The sequence below is a fragment of the Arachis hypogaea genome, chromosome 12 (assembly GCF_003086295.3).
Source record: "Arachis hypogaea cultivar Tifrunner chromosome 12, arahy.Tifrunner.gnm2.J5K5, whole genome shotgun sequence".
Taxonomy (NCBI): Eukaryota; Viridiplantae; Streptophyta; class Magnoliopsida; order Fabales; family Fabaceae; genus Arachis; species Arachis hypogaea.
This window is the reverse complement of record NC_092047.1, coordinates 61,896,070-61,909,179: the sequence shown is the minus strand read 5'-3', so window position 1 is coordinate 61,909,179 and position 13,110 is coordinate 61,896,070. Positions and strand designations below refer to the sequence as shown.

The window sequence follows — 13,110 nt, the reverse complement described above, 5'->3', positions numbered from 1 at the left end:
GCTTGGCTGGCCATTGGCCATGTCTAGTGTTTTGGACCGGAGATTTCTTTGAAAGCTTGGCTGGCTAGTGAGCCATGTCTAATTCCTGGACTGAAGCTTTAGACTAATATGGCAAGATTCCTGGAATTCATATTAAAAATTTTGGAATCCTTATTTTTCTTTTTCAATTAATTTTTCGAAAAAATCCAAAAAAATTAGAAAATCATAAAAATCAAAAATATTTTTTGTGTTTCTTGTTTGAGTCTTGAGTCATGTTATAAGTTTGGTGTCAATTGCATGTGCATCTTGCATTTTTCAAAAATTCATGCATTCATAGTGTTCTTCATGATCTTCAAGTTGTTCTTGGTAAGTCTTCTTGTTTGATCTTGATGATTTTTTGTTTTGTGTTGTATGGTGTTTTTCATATGCATTCTTGAATTCTTAGTGCGTAAGCATTAAAGAATTCTAAGTTTGGTGTCTTGCATGTTTTCTTTGCATTAAAAATTTTTCAAAAATATGTTCTTGATGTTCATCATGATCTTCATAGTATTCTTGGTGTTCATCTTGACATTCATAGCATTTTTGCATTCATCACATGTTTTGATCTAAAAATTTCATGCATTGCATCATTTTAGTGTTTTTCATAAGAATTCAAAAAAAAAAATCAAAAAAATATCTTTCCCTTTTTCTCTCATCAAATTCGAAAATTTGAGTTGACTTTTTCAAAAATTTTTAAAATCAAGTTGTTTCTTATGAGTCAAATCAAATTTTCAATTTGAAAATCTTATCTTTTTCAAAATCTTTTTCAAAAATCAAATCTTTTTCAAAATTCTTAGTTATTTTCGAAAATTCCAAAAATATTTTTCAAAAATCTTTTTCTTATTTTTTATATCAAATTTTCGAAAATAACATAATCAATTAATGTTTTGATTCAAAAATTTGAAGTTTGTTACTTGCTTGTTAAGAAAGATTCAAACTTTAAGTTCTAGAATCATATCTTGTGATTTCTTATGAATCAAGTCATTAATTGAGATTTTAAAAATCAAATCTTTTTCAAAACTAATTTTTAAAATATCTTCTTATCTTACCTTTTTCAAAAAGTTGGTTTCAAAATATCTTTTCTAACCTCCTAACTTCTTATCTTTTCAAAATTTGTTTCAACTAACTAACTAACTTTTTGTTTGTTTCTTAACTTTTTCAAAACTACCTAACTAACTCTCTCTCTCTAATTTTCGAAAATATCTTCCCTCTTTTTTCAAAAATTTCTTTTTAATTAACTAATTATTTTTATTTTTATTTTTGATTTTAAAAATTTTCGAAAAATACTAACATTTTTCAAAAAACCATTTTCGAAAATCACTAACTCTTTTTCAAAAATATTTTTCAAAAATTCTCCCTCTCCCATCTTATTCTTTTATTTATTCATTTACTAACATCTCATCTCACATCTCAACCCTCCTCACAGTTGTGTTTCTTCCATTCCATTACATTCTTTATCTTCCTCTTTTCTTTCACTCACAAAGAAATCCCTATACTGTGGTATAAAGGATTTCTATTATTATTATTTTTCTGTGCCCTTTTCTTTGTCATATGAGCAGGAGCAAGGACAAAAACATTCTTGTGGAAGCAGATCCAGAACCTGAAAGGACTCTGAAAAGGAAACTAAGAGAAGCTAAAATACAACAATCCAGAGATAACCTTTCAGAAATTTTCGAATAGGAAGAGAAGATGGCAGCCGAAAATAATAATAATGTAAGGAAGATGCTTGGTGACTTTACTGCACCTAATTCCAATTTACATGGAAGAAGCATCTCCATCCCTGCCATTGGAGCAAACAACTTTGAGCTGAAACCTCAATTAGTTTCTCTGATGCAGCAAAACTGCAAGTTTCATGGACTTCCATCTGAAGATCCTTTTCAGTTCTTAACTGAATTCTTGCAGATATGTGATACTGTTAAGACTAATGGAATAGATCCTGAAGTCTACAGGCTCATGCTTTTCCCTTTTGCTGTAAGAGACAGAGCTAGAATATGGTTGGATTCTCAACTCAAAGACAGCCTGAACTTTGGGGATAAGCTGGTCACAGCTTTCTTAGCCAAGTACTTTCCTCCTCAAAAGCTGAGCAAGCTTAGAGCTGATGTTCAAACCTTCAGACAGAAAGAAGGTGAATCCCTCTATGAAGCTTGGGAAAGATACAAACAGTTGACCAAAAAGTGTCCTTCTGACATGCTTTCAGAATGGACCATCCTGGATATATTCTATGATGGTTTATCTGAGCTATCAAAGATGTCATTGGATACTTCTGCAGGTGGATCCATTCACCTAAAGAAAATGCCTGCAGAAGCTCAAGAACTCATTGACATGGTTGCTAATAACCAGTTCATGTACACTTCTGAAAGGAATCATGTGAACAATGGGACGCCTATGAAGAAGGGAGTTCTTGAAATTGATACTCTGAATGCCATATTGGCTCAGAATAAAATATTGACTCAGCAAGTCAATATGATTTCTCAGAGTCTGAATGGAATGCAAGCTGTATCCAACAGTACTCAAGAGGCTTCTCCTGAAGAAGAAGCTTATGATCCTGAGAACCCTGCAATAGCAGAGGTAAATTACTTAGGTGAACCTTATGGAAACACCTATAACTCAACATGGAGAAATCATCCAAATTTCTCATGGAAGGATCAAAAGCCTCAACAAGGCTTTAATAATGGTGAAAGAAACAGGTTTAGCAATAGCAAGCCTTTTCCATCATCCACTCAGCAACAGACAGAGAATTCTGAGCAGAACCCATCTAGCTTAGCAAACTTAGTCTCTGATCTATCTAAGGCCACTGTGAGTTTCATGAATGAAACAAGGTCTTCCATTAGAAATTTGGAAGCACAAATGGGCCAGCTGAGTAAAAGGATCACTGAAATCCCTCCTAGCACTCTCCCAAGCAATACAGAAGAAAATCCAAAAGGAGAGTGCAAGGCCATTGACATAACCAAAATGGCCGAACCCAAAGAGGGAGTGGAGGACGTGAATCCCAAGGAGGAAGACCTCCTGGGACGTCTAGTGATAAATAAGGAGCTTCCCTCTGAGGAACCAAAGGACTCTGAGGCTCATCTAGAGACCATAGAGATTCCATTGAACCTCCTTATGCCCTTCATGAGCTCTGATGAGTATTCCTCTTCTGAAGAGAATGAGGATGTTACTGAAGAGCAAACTGCCAAGTTTCTTGGTGCAATCATGAAGCTGAATGCCAAATTATTTGGCATTGATACTTGGGAAGTTGAACCTCCCTTGTTCATCAATGAACTAAGTGATCTGGATCAACTGACATTGCCTCAGAAGAGACAGGATCCTGGAAAGTTCATAATATCTTGTACTATAGGCACCATGATCTTTAAGGCTCTGTGTGACCTTGGTTCAGGGATAAACCTCATGCCCCTCTCTGTAATAGAGAAACTGGGAATCTATGGGGTGCAAGTTGCAAAAATCTCATTAAAGATGGCAGATAATTCAAGAAAACAGGCTTATGGACAAGTAGAGGACGTGTTAGTAAAGGTTGAGGGCCTCTACATCCCTGCTGATTTCATAGTCCTGGATACTGGAAAGGAAGAGGATGAATCCATTATCCTAGGAAGACCTTTCCTGGCCACAACAAGAGCTGTGATTGATGTTGACAGAGGAGAATTAGTCCTCCAACTGAATGAGGACTCCCTTGTGTTTAAAACTCAAGGATCTCTCTCTGCAACCATAGAGAGGAAGCATGAAAAGCCTCTCTCAAAGCAGAGTCAACCAAAGCCCCCACAGTCAAACTCTAAGTTTGGTGTTGGGAGGCCACAACCAAATTCTAAGTTTGGTGTTGAACTCCCATATCCAAACTCTAAGTTTGGTGTTGGGGAGTCTCAACAAAGCTCTGCACACCTGTGAGGCTCCATGAAGAGCCCACTGTCAAGCTATTAACATTAAAGAAGCGCTTGTTGGGAGGCAACCCAATGTTTATTTATCTAACTCTATTTTTCTTAGTTATATGTCTTTGTAGGTTCATGATCATGTGGAGTCACAAAATAAATAGAAAAATTGAAAACAGAATCAAAAACAGCAGAAGAAAAATCACACCCTGGATGATGTCAAGTCCTTTCAAGTCAAATTAGAAGGTGATGCAGTTGCATGGTTTGTGAAAGTTTCTTTTCGGTACGGTTACCAACACTCCTTTTCTTCCCTCCATAACTCCTCCTCAAACCTTTCGGTTTCTTCCCACTATCTTTACTGCTTCTCTTCCCTCGAAAATCTAAAACCTACCAAATGAGGAAGAAAGTTATTGCAAAAAGGCCACAGCGTGGAAGGATTCATAAGCTTCCTGCAAATCCAAGACCCTCAACACGCTCTCAGGATTCAACATTCACTCCCTCACCTTCTCCTCCTACCTCTCGTCCACAAACCGATCCCATGGCTCGCACCAAGAACCCTTCAAGGTTCCCTTCTTCAGCCAAGTCGACGCCAAACCCTCAACCTCTGAAGGAACCACCATCCAAACCTAGGTCATCGAAGCCTAGCACGTCGAAAGGGAAGTGACCGGCAGCGCCTCAACCTGCTTCTGAGCCCACTCGACCTAAGTCAAAGTCGGTTCCCTTGCGTTCTCAAAGAGGTAAATCTCATCCTCCTCTCAAATCTGTTAGAGAACCTGACATTGATCCTTTTGCTCATAAATCCCACTTCATGACATCTCACTCCAACTACAACCCTTATAGATTTAGGTCTGCCATGAATAATGACTTTTATGATGGAGTTATTAAGTACTGTACCCTGTGTCCCTCTTTTCTTGCTGATTTACCAACTTTGAAAAAGAAAGGCTTTCCTTTTTTGAAAACTTGGAATTTCTGGACTGGAATAATCTATTTGACATCAAAAAGCCTATTTATCCTCTTCTGGTCAAAGAGTTTTATGCTAACATGACATATCATGAAGGCACTGTTCACTCATATGTAAAGGGCCGAGACATAGTTTTAAATAACGAAACAATCAATGATTCATTGAAGTATACTAATGTTGGGCCTTGTTCTTATGCTTCTGTTAAGTGGGATGAAGGAGTTGGTATTTCTTACAATGATGCTTTGGCTAATATTTGTGAACATGTCTCATTGATTGATGGCATTACACCCACTCACAAAGCCCTAGGATATGAACGTGCTCAGTTGCATCGAATTGTCAACCACATCATTCTTCCTCAAAGTAGTTCATATCAAAGGGTTTTTGGTGCAGAATTTATAACCACAAACTAACCGGCAAGTACACCGGGTTGTACCAAGTAATACCTCAGGTGAGTGAGGGTCGATCCCACGAGGATTGAAGGACTAAGCAACAATGGTTGATTAATTTACTTAGTTAGACAAGCAGAAAATAGTGTTTGAGAGTTCAAAAGCATTAAACAGTAATTCAGAATATCAGAAGACAGGCAAGTAAATAAGTTGGGAATAAAATATGCAGGAGGCAGTTAAGGCTTCAGAGTTATCTATTTTCCGAATTGACTTTCTTATTAATTTATTTTAATAATGCAAGATTCAATTCATGGCAAACTATATATGACTAGACCCTAATTCCTTAGACCTTTCTAGTCTCCTCTAACTTTCATCAACCGCCAATTCCTTGGTCAATTAATTCCAATTAGGGGGTGAAGTTTAATTCTAGTTTTTATACCACAAAAATCCTAATTATCCAAATATAAGAGGATTATATGTCGCGTATCCCGTTAAGTCCAGATAATTAGAATTTAGGAGAAGTTGTTTTCAAGCTGTTGTTCAAGTAAAGAGCTTTTCCAAGTTATATAGGAACTCAATTAGAACAAGGGTCATACTTCCGTTCCACCCAAATTCATAAGATAAAGAACGAAAATAATTCTTAAATTATAAATCAGTACATGAATTAAAATACAAAATCAATAGAATCAATTCATACAAATAAACAGAGCTCCTAACCTTAACAGTGGAGGTTTAGTTGCTCATGAAAAAGAGTCAAAACTAGGATTCTCGTAAACTGTAAATTAGGCTGAGGTGGAATCCCCAGAAGAGAAGTTTTTTTTCTCTTTTATATCTAATCCTAATTAATTTAAAATCTATGTTCTAAAACTAATATAATATATTTTCCTATTTATAAAAATTAAAGTTTAAATCAGAATTAATTATAGCAATCAGCGTTTTCTGCACGTGGCGCATGTCACGCGTACGCGCCAGTCACGCGTATGCGTCGATGGTCTTCTTCGCGTGTCACGCGTATGCGTCAGGTACGCGCATGCGTAATCTCCAAATCACGCGCACATGTCAGGTACGCGCACGCGTCGCTCCTCGTTGGCCATCTCCTTTAATTCTTGTGCTCCTTCCATTTGTGCAAGCTTCCTCTCCATCCTCTGAGCCATTCCTGCCCTATATAGCCTTCTTGTCTTTTTCTGTGGAAACTCCATCAAATCCAACCAAATGCTACTTGAAATAAATAGAATTGCACACGACTCAAAGTAGCATCCATAGTGGCTAAAAGATAATTAATTCTTGATTAAACTCAACAAATTGAATGCAAATTCACTAGGAAAAGATAGGAAAGATGCTCACGCATCACAACACCAAACTTGAATTGTTGCTTGTTCTCAAGCTACCAAATGAGTGCAAGATTAAGATGTGAATTTGCATGGGAATTAGAGTTTGATTAAGCTCATGTCTCTTCTTATAGTGGGGTTTACAACTGCAATCTTGAATAGTTTTGGCATCTCACTCTCCCTTGAATCAAAAAAATGTCAATGTCATGCGGAATTAGAATCCAGATCATATTATGAGTTCTCTGATCTTTATACCTCAGTTAAATCCTTGAACACAGCAGGTATCCCTAAATTCTCAATTAACTAGTGCTTTGCACTTTAAGCATAGCTGTGACTTTAAATGTTCTGTCTCAAGGGTTAATTGACACAAGAACAACACAAGCACTTAACTGGGGAACTCTTTTGAAGTTCTGATTTTTCTTTCAGCTATTCCCAGACAGTGGTGCTCAAAGCCTTTGGCATACTCTACTAATTGTAGTTGATCTTGACTCTAAATGTTCTGTCTCAAGGGTTACTTGACACAAGAACACCACAAGCATATCACTAGGAAAACAACTCTTTGAGCTTTTAATCATGTCTGACCTCCTTAGTCATTGATGCTCAGAGTCTTGGACCTTACTTTTATATCCTCTTTGCTTTTTTTTTTTTTGCTATTTCTTTTGCTTCAAGGATTAACTGTCACAAATTTTCAGAAAATTCAAAATACTTCTCTAAATTCCTTTTCCTTATACGTCAACATTCCTTGATTCAAATTCAAACATGCACGGTTTATGTCATGCATTCAGAATTACAGAGAACATCACCACATTTGATAAATGAGACTGGCCTTAAAAAAATATAAACTCAATTTTTCATGCATTACATCCCCTTTCTCTTCTTTCTTTTTGATTTCAAGCTCAGTGGGCAATACATGAGACACCTTTCAGAATTAAAGTAACTAACAGAAATTTTGAAAATAACAGAACTAAACTAGAAAATAGGAATCTAACTAATAAAGGATCATGCAATAAACAAAGCAAAATAGAAGAAAACTGGAACATAACATAGTAAGAGCAGGAAGGAATATAGAATGAAAGGAATTCAACCACCTCAGTTATTGATGACAAGTCATCTTTTGCTAGTTTTACAAGCATTTTTCATTAGTTTCATTAAGTTTTATGCACTTTCTTGCACCATAAGTAAGTAATTGGAGTGGATTTTCATGGTTATCCTGAAACAATCAAACATCATGTATTTTGCACAAAATCATAGGTTTTATGCTAGAATTAATTGATTTTATAAATGATGCAAAAATCTAGTGATTTTGGTGGAGCTTTCATTAGTTGTTTGGTTGCTTGTAGGTGAAGAAATGGTGGAAAGAGGAATTTTTGGCACACTTTTGAAGTTTGAGCACGCTTTGGATCTTAAGCCACGCTTTTGGAAGCGTGGCCCATGAAATTAAAGCGTGGCGCTCAACCAAGGGAGTGCTCAACCAAAGGAGCGCTCAACCAAGGGAGCCCCCAAGCAAGGCACAGCAAGGAGTAGCGCTCAAGAATTTGACCGTGGCGCTCCCCATTTCTCACTTTCTCGTGCCTCAAACCAAGAAGGAAGCAAGGCATGCAAAGCTCAAGCAAGGCCAAGGCAAGGGAGCGCTCAAGGAAGTGAGCACTACGCTCACTTCTTCACTTTTAATTTTCACTTGTTTTTGAATTTGGGATTTGGGAATTTGGATCAGAGTTTTTCTTTCTGCATTTTCTTTCTTCTGTAACTTTTAATTTCTGTTCTTAGAATTTGAATTCAGATTGAAGAGCTTCATTGATTCTAAATTTGAGAATCATCTTTTACCTCTCTTCTCAATTGTTCTAAGGATTGGATCTGAGTTTAGTTTTCTGTTTTCAATTTTTTTCATCTGCAACTTATAATTTTCTGTTTTGGGTTTTTGGATTGAGATTGAGGAATTCTATTGAATTTGGATCTGAGTTTCTTTTGCTGTTTTAAATTTCATTGTCTTCTGCAATTTATTTTGTGCTTGATCTAGAGATTATTGAGAGTTAGATTTGCTTTCTAACCTCATTATTCTTCTTCGATCTTCAATTTCTCTTTAAGGATTTCATAATTGACTCAAATTCTCTTGCTGTTTTATTTCTTTAAGCAATTTTCCATTTCTGTTCCTGCTACTGAGATCAAGATCTGAAATCCTGCATCTCAGAGCTTTCTGATTTACTTTAGTTTGGAATTCCTTGTTCAATTCCAAGTCCTATCACCCAAATCCTTTTACTCTTCAAGCAATTTACATTTCTCAACAATTTAAATTCAGCAATTTACATTTCTTGTACTTTAAGTTTTTGCAATTTACTTTTCTTGCAATTTAAGTTTCAGCTCTTTTAGTTTCTTGCACTTTAAGTTACTGCAATTTATCTCTTCAGCACTTTATTCTTCTGTTCAATTTACCTTCTGCACCTTTATTTACTTGCAATTTAGCTTATGTCAATCAAAATCACTCAATTCATCAAATATTCGCTTAACTAAATTCATCACCTAACTAAAATTGCTCAATCCATCAATCCATATGGGGTCGACCTCACTCTTGTGAGTAATTACTACTTGATGCGACCCGCTACACTTGCCGGTGAGTTTAGGTGTGGAATCTGATTTCCACCCATCAGTTATCCTAGTGGTCGTTTTATTCTTCAGGCTGTGCTCCCCGTGAAGATGATTCGCCTTCCTTTGGTACTATAAAATTAAACAGAAGAACCACCAGCGAAGCGACAACACCAAACTTAAAGGTTTACTTGTCCTCAAGCAAAGAAGAAATGAAAACAAAAACAAATTGTATGATGAAAGAAGAATAAAAGGATAAAAGAACAAGAGAGAATTAGGATTTGGGAGGGAGAGAGAATGAAAATAAAAACTGGGTGGCGCACTAGTAGAGTTGTGCGGCGCATGTGACGCGTACGCGTGGGTTGCCCAATTTTGAAAGTGACGCGTAAGCGTTTGGCACGCATACGCGTGCCCTTGGTTTGTGCGAATCACGTGAAGGCAGCCGCGTGCATGCACAACTCTCTATTCGCGTGGCCTGGGAACCAAAATTCTCATATGACGCGTGCGCGTCATGAATGTGCACGCGTGGATGCACATTTATGAAAAGTACGTGCACACGTCGGGGACGCGTACGCGTGATCAAGTTTGTGCCTCTAGTACAGTTCCAGCCCCAAGCCAGCACAACTCTCTGCCCAAACACTCGTTGACACCGATTTTTAGGGTCACGCGTATACGTCAGGTACGCGCACGCGTGGGTGGCGAAAAGCGCAAACGACGAGCACGCGTGAATGACGCGTACGCGTGGGCTCGCTTGTGCACAAGGCACGCCACCAGCACCACTCCTGCCCAACTCTCTGTTCAACTTTTATTTTTCTCGCACTCACATATGACGCGTACACGTCAGTGACGCTTGTGCGTCGTGTGTTTGTTTTCTTTCGAAGTGTTCAGTTCATGTTCTAAAATAGCTGCATGATCAGAACACACTTAAAACGAAAGAAAAATAATAAAAACTCGATAAAAATCAAGTAAGTAAGAAAATCACCACTACAAAAAATAACTAAGGATACGAAATTATCGGGTTGCCTCCTGACAAGCGCTACTTTAACGTCACTAGCTTGGTGGTCAGTTCTGCTAATTCAGCAGATCAGCGGACCTCTGGCGATCGATCTCGCCTCCAAGATAGTGCTTCAACCTCTGGCCATTCACTGTAAATTTCCTGTCAGAATTCTCTTCCTGTATTTTCACATGACCATATGGTGAAGCTCTGGTAACCCCAAACGGTCCTGACCACCGGGATTTTAACTTCCTGGGAAAGAGTTTGAGCCTTGAATTATACAGAAGCACTCTCTGTCCGGGCTCAAAGACTCTGATGGCAATCTTCTTGTCATGCAATAACTTGGTTCTCTCCTTATAGAGCTTGCCATTCTTATAGGCTGAATATCTGAATTCAACAAGCTCATTCAACTAAAGCATTCACTTAATTCCTGCAGCTTCTGAATCAAGATTCAGATACCTGATTGCCCAGTAAGCTTTATGCTCCAGCTCAACTGGCAAGTGACAGGCTTTGCCATAGACCAACTGATAAGGGGACATGCCAATGGGAGTCTTGTACGCTATCTGGTATTCCCAGAGAGCATCATGAAGCTTCCTAGACCAGTCCTTTCTTGAAACACTGACGGTCTTCTCTAGAATCCTCTTGAGTTTACTATTGGAAACTTCAACCTGTCTACTTGTATGAGGGTGATAGGGGGTTGCCACTTTATGACGGACTCCATATCTCTGCAGAAGTGAGTCTAGCTGTCGGTTACAAAAGTTTCGCATTCCTTCCATTTTGCATGTTTCCTTTCCATCCTCTAAGCCATTCCTGCCCTGTAAAGCCTGAAAATACTCATCAAACAGATCACGGCATTGATGCACGAAAAACTTGTCTCGTAACAAATTTCCCTTCGGCAAGTGTACCGAATTTGTCGTCAAGTAAAAACTCACAATAGAGTGAGGTCGAATCCCACAGGGATTGATTGATCAAGCAACTTTAACTAGAGGAATGTTCTAGTTGAGCGAATCCAGAATTTGAGTTGAGAATTGCAGAAAATTAAATGGCGGGAAAGTAAATAACAGAAAAGTAAATGCTGAAAATAAAGAGCTAAATGTAAATGACGGAAAATAAATTGCAAAATTGTAAATGGGAATGGGGTATTGCTCATAAATGTAAATGGCAGAAATTAAAGAGAATGGGTAAGATCACAAATGGGGAGTTCATTAGGCTCAGGAGATGTTGCATTCTCCGGATCAACTTCATTTTCATCTCTTCCTCAATCAATGCACTCATTGATCTCCTTGGCAATCTTAAATAATCGAATCACAATTCCTTGTAATTCAATCTTTCAAATCTTGATCAATAGCCAATTCCTTGGTCAATTGCTCATGAGAAGAGATGAAGTATGGTCACTGATTATACCACATGCATTTCCCAAATCAAGTGTTGAGAGGATTATAGTCACATATCCATCCAAACCCAATTTGGTCCAGCATGAGAAAGCATTTCTAGCATGATCTCTTCATTCCTCTTTCAAGGTTCAGAAGAGATCCAAGTTTGAATAGCTTCTTTTCCAAGATAACTACCCAATTGGATGAAGATCGAAAGCTTTCAAGTAAAATCAAGAGAAAAGATAGAAGAAGAATAATGAAAACTAGTATTGATCCATCAAATTACAACAGAGCTCCCTAACCCAATGAAAGGGGTTTAGTTGTTCATAGCTCTGGAAAATGAAAACAAAGATGGAGAATACATGATGAAACTAGAAGTGCAGAGAAAGTAAAATACAGAGAGTAATTCTATGCCAAGAGGCTCCCTATAATTTCCAACTCTCTATTTAATTCAAAGCTACTCCTATATATACTACTCTTCTGATCTTCTAGTTGGTTCTTCAAGTCTTGGGTATGGGCCTTTGGATCTTGAGTTTAAAGCAGTTATCTTCTTCATTGGGCTGAGTTTTACTTGCAGAGAGAAAGTGTGAAGTGGACAGAGACTTTGGCTCAGGACGTTAGTGGTGTTAACGTTTAGTGAAAATATGGGTTCGAGAATGTTAGTGACAATCACTTTTTCACTAACGTTTCTTTCCAAAGTAAGAGCCACGTTAACTTCAACGTTAGTGCCACAAACGTTGCCACTAACGTTGCCTCTATGCCCTTCGCACACGTTACTGGGACTCAACATTCCCAGTAACGTTGAGAAGTCTTCCCCTACCCTACATTAGAGTCCATGTTAACTTAGTTAACGTGGCTCTGTTAACGTAGGCTTGGCACCTTCGAGAACGTTAGTGACACTTAACATTGTCACTAACGTTCCAATGTTCCCCTTAGCTCCCACGTTAGAGTCCACATTAACTAGGTTAACGTGGCTTCTAACGTGGCTGTGCTAGCCATCACCAACGTTAGTGACAATGTTGAATGTCACTAACGTTGGCTCATCATCCTTCTCCTCACGTTAACTCCCACGTTAACTAACTAAGTAAACGTGGGAGTTAACGTGGCTCATGGTGGCAAGTGTGGGCTCCTTCCAACGTTAGTGACAATGTTGGGTGTCACTAACGTTGGCGATCACCTTCCTTCTTCACGTTAGCTTCCATGTTAACTAAGTTAACGTGGGTGTTAACGTGGCTTATTGGGGCTTGTGTGGGTTCCTTCCAACGTTAGTGACAATGTTTGGTGTCACTAACGTTGTCGACCACTTTGTTTCCTCACGTTAGCTTCCACGTTAACTAGGTTAACGTGGAAGTTAACGTGGCTTAATGTGACTTGGCCAACGTTAGTGATAATGTTGAATGTCACTAACATTGGGTTCCCCCCTTTCTTCTTAATGTTAGAGGCCACGTTAACTAAGTTAACGTGGCAACTAACGTGGCCACTTATGAGCTTGGTCCAACGTTAGTGATAATGTTAAGTGTCACTAACGTTGGCTCCATTTCCTTTCTTCCACGTTAGAGTTCACGTTAACTTAGTTAACGTGACTCTTAACGTGGGCAATGATGGCTTCG

At 38.2% G+C, this 13,110-nt stretch overlaps 1 non-coding gene across 1 annotated transcript; it reads right to left on the bottom strand.

Annotated features, from left to right (window-relative positions):
- Positions 1-2,103: 2,103 nt before the first annotated feature.
- On the bottom strand, positions 2,104-2,211 carry LOC112730959 (small nucleolar RNA R71). Its single transcript, XR_003166758.1, has one exon. It is a non-coding gene; the product is annotated as a small nucleolar RNA R71 (small nucleolar RNA).
- Between the last annotated feature and the right edge of the window lie 10,899 nt (positions 2,212-13,110).